The sequence below is a fragment of the Pollicipes pollicipes genome, unplaced genomic scaffold (genome assembly GCF_011947565.3).
Source record: "Pollicipes pollicipes isolate AB1234 unplaced genomic scaffold, Ppol_2.1 Scaffold_6138;HRSCAF=7277_pilon_pilon_pilon, whole genome shotgun sequence".
Lineage (NCBI taxonomy): Eukaryota > Metazoa > Arthropoda > Thecostraca > Pollicipedomorpha > Pollicipedidae > Pollicipes > Pollicipes pollicipes.
Genome location: NW_023596818.1, coordinates 37,610,324 through 37,618,383, shown reverse-complemented (window position 1 = coordinate 37,618,383; position 8,060 = coordinate 37,610,324). Strand labels below are relative to the sequence as shown.

The window sequence follows — 8,060 nt, the reverse complement described above, 5'->3', positions numbered from 1 at the left end:
GGCCCAGCCTTGCCGCGCCACTCAGTTCCCCCAGTCAGCACATTGCACCCACTCAGAACTTCACCAAACCAAATCTGACTGATATGGCCCAGCACCGAACTGTCAGCTGCGCGGCGGCCGACGGCGCTGGGACTGCCGACCTGCACGTGTCCAGGTAGGTGGTGACGGCTTGGTCCAGGTAATGCTGCGGGAACGCCTTGCCCTGGGCGCCGTGAAGAAACACCGACAGTGCTGCCATCTCTACGGCGCCGGCGAAGTGCAGCCACGCGAGTCGCCGTTAAAGTCGCGTTTCGCTGTGTGATACGCCTGTGAACACAGGACGTGACCTCACTGTGTGACAGCACGAGTAATGCCGTCCGCCTGACACATAGAATCACATGTCAAATGGTAGCCATCATCACAGCACTGTGATATCATTGCAATGCCCCTGGCCATATCCGGCGGATTACCTGGTAGGCCAGGTCATAGTGGCCGAACATGAAGGCCAGGTCCCCGAGCCGCCGCACCTGAATCTCAGGAGCTTCGTGGCTGTATCTGAAGACACAAACACACACAGGCCTGGTCAGCCCCATCCATACAAGCTGACCAACAGTTTCAGCACAACAAAGCATGCCAATTCATGCGCAACCAGAGCCAGATACAAACATTCAAAATATGACTGGGTGCAGGGGGGGGGGGCTGGGGGAGGGGCAGCAGACCTTTTCTATCGCCTCTATCCCGCTCCTGACACGTGTCTGTCAGCAGGGTTCCGTCCGACCACTCACATGACGCTGTTGGCGGCGCTGCGGCGCTCGAGCCGGGCTGTTTGCCGCCGAACCAGCGTTTGGTGGCGCTGAGCAGGGAGCGACTGACACCCTTCCTGTTGTTCACCTGCGGGGAAGGCCCGAGGGGTGACAATGAGGCGGAGAAGGCCCGAGGGGTGACACTGAGGCCCGAGCGGTGACAGTGAGGCGGAGAAGGCCCGAGGGGTGGCACCGAGGCCCGAGCGGTGACAGAGGCGGAGAAGGCCCCAGGGGTGGCACTGAGGCGGAGAAGGCCCGAAGGGTGACACTGAGGCGGAGAAGGCCCAAGGGGTGACACTGAGGCGGAGAAGGCCCGAGGGGTGACACTGTGGCGGAGAAGGTCCCAGGGGTGGCACTGAGGCAGAGAAGGCCCGAGGAGCGACATTGAGGCGGAGAAGGCCCGGGCGGGACACTGGGGCGGAGAAGGCCCGAGGGGTGAAACTAAGGCGGAGAAGGTCCGAGGGGTGACACTGAGGCCCGAGCAGTGACACTGAGGCGGAGAGGTCCGAGGGGACAAGGAGGCGGAGAAGGCCCGAAGGGTGACACTGAGGCGGAGGGCCCCAGAGGTGACACTGAGGGCGGTCGCGGCGCCGATAGGACCTACTTGCGCTCTCGGCGAAAGGGACAGACACGACCGGGGAGGACATCGTGGGGCGGCGGCAATGACGGCTCTAGGAGCCCCGGGTGACGGCCATATGAGACACGGAGGCGACAATGAACCCCCTCCAGTCGCTGACAGGTGTCATCGCCAGAACGTGATCACGGGAAGATCAACGTCACTCGAAATCCGCGCGATCGACCCAAAAAGGACCACTCTGAGCGAGAGCCGCTCTGCGTCAGATAGAAAAAGAAAGTCTCGAGCAATAGGAATCGCTCAACAGAACAAAGCAGATAGAAACCGCGTGGGATAGCCACTGATCGCCAGCTACGGGCACGAGGCGCGACGTACGACATCGCTGAGGGCCCGCATCTGGCGCTCCACGTGCGGCAGCAGGCCGCGGATGCACAGCTCCGAGATAAAGATGGTGACCCGGTCCAGGTCGGAGGCCGACAGGCAGGCGCCGTGACCCTGCCGACGGGTCAGGGTCAGACGCTGCACCAGACGGGGAGTGGGCTGGCGGAGCAGACACCGACCATGTCACGTGCGGCCCACGCCGATCGACAATTGTAACTCGACTAAAGCTATTTTCACCATTGACAGCCATATCATACGCGCCTTTGCAATCAACTACACAAAGTGCGATTAATAGCTCTCTAATTGATCTGGTCATGTTCTCTTGCACCCCGGAGTTATGGTACTACACCACCGTCATGGGCACTCACCACCGCGCCGACGCCGCCCGTCTGGGCGGGGTAGCTGACGCGGTTGACCAGTACGGGGCGCCGCCGGGTCGCGCACCCGGCGCAGGCCGGTCGGCGGCGGCCGGTGGCGAGGCCGGCTCGGCCGCCACGCGGCGGGGCGGCGAGCCGGACCCGGCCCAGCTCCGGCGACAGCGGGTGGTCGGCGATCATCGGCGGCAGCGGCGGCGGCGACGCGGTCCACCCAGCTCGCCCTCCACCACGCGCCGCCGGCAGCGACGTCAGCTCGTCGGCCACCTCTGCCGGCGTGTCTGGACCGGAGCGCTGGGCCGGCCAGCCTCTACGTACGGCGAAGCGAGGGGCAGGGTCATAGGCGGCAGACCCACTGAACTGGCGAGAAGACGGGGTGGGGGACAGGTCTCGACGCACCATCGAGAACGCCACGTATTTCAGTCTTTCTCAGATTATCACACTTTTGTTAATATTCCAGAGCTGAGCAGGGACCGCAGATTAGAAAACAATAAACATTGCACACAATCTAAACTCATTCTGTCAACTGCATCCAGAAAAAACACCCGGAAACTGTCTATACACAGCTCTTACCAGATAAATCTTTGGTTGGTCGTGACCGCAGGCATAACCGTATCACATCAGATATTTAGATTAAGTTCTTCTTCAGCCTAATCTGCCGTGTACCGTCACTATCCCCAACAGCTGCTCCCTTGATCACGGCATCCCGCCGGCTGCGTCCAGCTCGGCCGGCTCCGCCCGGCCAGCAGGCGGCGCGCGCTGCCCGCCGTCTCACCAGGTGGGCGGCCGGCCGGCGCACGTGCGTTGCCCACGGATCGGGGCTGTGCGGCTCCTGGTGTTCGGGCGGGCGTGAGTTGAGCCGCAGGTGGTGGCAACAGTGGGCACCGTACGTCGACTTCATCTGCTCGAACACGGCGCTGGCGCTGCCAACATCCGGCGGCGACGTCACGCGCGGCACCACGCCCACCAGGCAGACAACAGGAACTAGGAACGCTGAGACGACGGGCAGCCGCTGCTTGGCTGCAGGATCGCAGCACTCGTCGGCTTCGGCCACAACCGCCGTCACGTGAAGAGAAACTTGTACGGGCAAGATCCGTAAAAGCGTGCTTCCCCGGTACTCCTAGTTTTATCTTGTAAAACCGTGATTGTGCTGAACTCAACGTAAACAACTGTTTGACCGGACTCCCAGCTCCCGGCAATGAACCCTGTGGCGAAGCCTGGGTCCAAGCCTCGTCTCCCACACCCGCGCTGACACCTCTCGCCACCCCCGGGCCCCTCCGCCCCCGCCCCCAGCCGACACTGACCTGGCCTCGGGCGTGGCGGACGCGTCCGTCCCAGCAGGTGGTAGAGCAGCACGTTGTTGGAGAACCAGCGCGCGCCGCCGGCCGGCTGACCGTGCTGCAGCTGGTGCTGCTGCTGCACCAGCTGCTGCAGCTGCTGCAGCGGCGCCGCCGCCCCGCTACTCACAGCCAGCAGGCAGGCCACGTAGCGGCGCACGAACTCGTGCTCCCCGGCCGGCTCCACCTGGTGGCGCGGTCACCGGTCACGGTAAGGTTACGGCCGGTCACAGTCAGCTTACGACCGGTCACGATCAGTTCTCGACTGGACAATGTCAGGTCACGGCCGGCCACAGCCAGGTCACGGTCAGGTCACGGTCAGGCACTGTCAACTCACGGTCAAGTCGGGCTCTGGTCACAGCCCGTTACAGGGTCAATGGGGGAGTTCAGTTCCGGACCACTCACCACGAAAGAGGAGGACTAGGGAGAAATGAGGATGGAGAAAGAACGGGAACGAGGCTGATCGCGGCCGAAATTCTCAACGGAACGCTTTGAACAAACGTACCTGACATAAAACAGTGGGAGCAAACTTTGTACAATGCCACAGAGAGGCAAAAACTACACGAATGAAAGGCTTTTTATGCTTCCCATGACTCCAAAGTATATCTTGGCTATGACTTTGTGACCACGCATGAACAGCTACGGAAACTAAGCGTTCCGGTCTACGGATAAAGTTGCTGAACTTTGCACAAAACAGTCAGTCCAGACAGTACCAGAATTTCTATATCTCCGTGGAACTGCTACATCTACGCAAAAAGGGGGCACTCCTCGCGATTCTGTCCAAAATAAACGACACTGCCAGAAACAGTCCATACTGGTTGGCATCACCCTCCACGCGGATCTGTACGGTGCCGCGCCGGCGCTGAGCGGTGCATGCCAGCGCTCGCCCGCGCCGCGTCACATTCACCGCTCCGATCCCGTGACCTGAGGAGGCGTCGTGCGGGCCAGCACGCGCAGCTCGAAGCACCAGGGCGAGCGGGCGCTCGCACTGACCTGCAGGAAGCGTCTCGCCAGGACTCGAACCACGGCGTGTTGGGGGCCGCACCGAGCCGTCCTCCGGCAGCGGCAGCTGACTCTGGGAGACGGCGTCGGAGAGCTGGCGCTTGGCCTGGTGCGCCGGCGGCGGCGCCGACAGGGCTCCAGTCGTCCAGCCAAGAGGTGCAGCTCGCGCACGGTCAACCTGCGTCCCCAGCGGGTCCCGGTACTAGTCACTGCAAACCGGCACGGCCACCGGTGAGACCGGCACGGTACGCGGGGGGGCCGGACTGCACTGACACCGGCACTGTACGCGGGAGGGCGGACTGCACTGACACCGGCACGGTACGCGGGGAGGGCCGGGACTGGCACTGACACCGGCCACGGTACGCGGGGAGGCCGGACTGCACTGACACCGACACGGTGCGCTGGGAGGCCGGACTGCACTGACACCGGCACGGTACGCGGGGAGGCCGGACTGCACTGACACCGGCACGGTGCGCGGGGAGGCCGGCCGCTTTAGAACGCTGCACTGCAGTGGCAATCAAGCTGCTGCGCGATGCGCTGGATACTGCGTAATTTATCACGCTGCCGGCGTAATGACCCGGGACCCGGGCCGTGACATGCCACTGGAGCAGGCTCCGAGATTTGTGGCGTGTGACGCCACGTCACTCCTTATGTGACGTCGTCCAGGCACGCCGTAACAAGGAGAGATGTGACGTCATACATGTCGTAACGAGCAGAGCTGAGGCCGGACAATGGAAGGCAATCGCCGCACATCGCTGTAGACCCTGCAAACAATACGTCAGACATACCATATCATGGATCGCGAAGACAATGAATAGAGGGCAAACGCGAACGCACCGGCCGCGAAGCCCAGCGTGTTTGAGATGCGGCCGACAGCGCGCCGGCGCCGTGACCTCGGCCGTGACCTTAGCGGCGCCCTCACCATCCGTGTTGAGCTGGCAGAAGGGCTGCAGCAGCTCCGTCAGCGTCAGGTCGTTCCGCATGCAGACGGCATCGGCCTCGGGCGAGGTCATGACGGCCACGCGCGGCCGGAACGCTTCACCCGCACAAACTGCGCTGCCGATTGACTGCACTGGCGCCATGGCGCGAGCTGTGCATGGGGCACACCAGTCACAAGTGGCACTAAGGCCCTGAAGGGTGCAGGGAGGGGCCCTCCCTGCAGGAGGGGGCCACCACAACTGCATGTGACATGTGACTGGTTTCAGGCTCTCTGGGCCTTGCCATGATGGAGACAGACTCAACCCTGCAGATGGCATGGATGGAAGCAAAGGGCTACACTGACAGTCAATCCAGACTTGCAGTCACTTGTAGTGTTGCTGGGCATTGCTGTCATAAACCTGAGCCTCAGCTCTGTACAGATGGGGGTAGAGGGTTGCACTGGCCTGTATCCAGAGCAGACCCACATACTGTGGATACGTAAGATGAAGCTCAAATTTTTGTATGGTGCTGGTGTGTGTGTGTGCATATTCCTGCTGTTAGTATCTTCTCTTCTTACATCTCAACAGTTACAATTTCTACTCCACATAGAAACTAAGGTGCTGGCTAGAAGTCATGACAACCAGCAATGGGTCAGCAGGCTGAGCAAGACATCTGTGTTCACAGGCTGTCATAAGAGAAGCTCAGGGCCCTTTGAAACAGAGCCTCATGTCAAAAGTGCCAAAGCTTGGCTCTGTGCAAGAGTGACTAAAGAAAGATTTTAAGAAAAAACTGGTAAATTAAGCAAAGTATTGTGTGTGTCTCCATGGAAATATCCTTAAGAATGCAGGATGCATTCCTGGGAACATACACACCTGCAAAATACCAGAACCCATCACCAAAGTTGGGCAAAATAAAAATTTAGATGTAAAAATCAATCTAAGCAGTCCTTACAGGGAATGTACTTCAGAATACCCTTAAGAGTAAGTGAAAACAATTTGGGACTTTTTGAGAATCAAGGCATCCTTTGCACTTCTCCCTCCAAACCAGCATACTCCAGGTAATGTTCTGGAACTGTCCCTTATATCAACACCTACACGCATTTTCATGTAACTGGTACAGCTTAGATAAGCATTTTCACTTCTATGAAGCCAGGGATCACATTTGCCCATTAGTTTTGTCCTATATATCTGGTGCTACACATACCTGACAGAAAATGACCCATATATCTGGTTGGTTACCTGGCTTGTGGTCATATATCTGGTGCTGCACCATACATATAACCAAACAAGGTAGGGTGCTGGAAGGTCATATTATGGACTTCAGAAACCAACATTCCATATCACACTGACATGCAAATGACAGAAACAATAATGATGTTTTACATTGGCATTCTGCCTCACATACAAGTGACTGCCAAATGAGAAGTTTTCAAGGAAGACCGTTTAAGCAATATTGACGTTCAGTATAAAACAACCGGAAGGCTTATCTACCTGTTATCCAGCTAAAATTATATTCCGTCCTCCGTGCAGCGCGCTCTTAGCGTTCTAACATTCAGATGCACGGTGAGCTAAAAAAGGCGTACAATTGTACAACTAAAAGTTGCATAGAACGGGTTGCAAACTCGCATTATGCTACACACCACAACACATCACAACGCTTTTACCTCCCGTGTTAACACGGAGCAAAGGCCAGCCCTCAGTGCAACAAAATCTCGCACATCGACATTTGCTCGCCGGCAAGGTACTATAAAAAGCAGGTACCATCAAGACTCTAAATGACGTCATCCAGGCTTGATTGTGTGTCACGTGTGCTCTCAGGTGTGTAGATCGAGCAATTTGAGTCAGCGAAATAATGCATATAAAAACGTACATAACGCCTTATATATACAATGATAAACACGAAATATGTATACACTAAACAAAATATGGCTTATAATTTCATTGATCGCAGATTTTATACCGACACCGCATTGTAACTCGGGCAAAATCAATCATGTCATGACGAACTTGAGATTTATAAGCAATTTATGCTAGATTTTGTATCTTTCATTTCAGATATGGTGCTTCTAGTTTGGGGCGCAAAACAGCGTTCATGTTTCGATAGTGAACTTCCGAACAAGTGTATTGTTGTAGTCAAGTTGATGCGGATGATGCGTGATGCGTTGATGCGTTGCTGTTTGTGATAAAGTTTGTAATGGACTGAGGCATCATCAGATAGCCTAAGCACACTTATAGGTGTGGTTTGAGTTTTTGAAGAATGAGAGGTGAGGTGTGAACGGATCTATACGCATTTGATTCGGGCTTCAGAAACGATCTATGTTTAGTGCAATTAGTCGTGTTTTCTGTGCATCAGTTTCACCGTCATTTGTCAGTCGCCAGTGAAAGGGTGAAATAGACCATGTACGTGGGTTCAGAAATTTCAAATATACACCCGTGATTACTCACCACCAATTGGGCATCATCTGCAGTTTGTGGCATACTTCACTGCATGCCGTTTAGATACAAATGGTTTAAAAATGAAAAATGTGAAACCACTACACTTACGATAAGCTCACTTGTTTTGACAATGAAACAAGCTGTATTCAGCCAATCTAATAGGAGACGTAATCTCAGGGTTATGGGGTGAGCCTAAAACTGATGTTTTATGTGGAGGTCCTGAGCTTCTGAGATGTTGGGTCAAGCTCAGGTCAAGG

General features: G+C 56.6%; 1 pseudogene; it reads right to left on the bottom strand.

Moving 5' to 3' along the window:
* LOC119105691 (armadillo repeat-containing protein 1-like) overlaps positions 1-8,060 on the bottom strand; it is a 39,761-nt pseudogene that overhangs the window by 3,471 nt on the left and 28,230 nt on the right.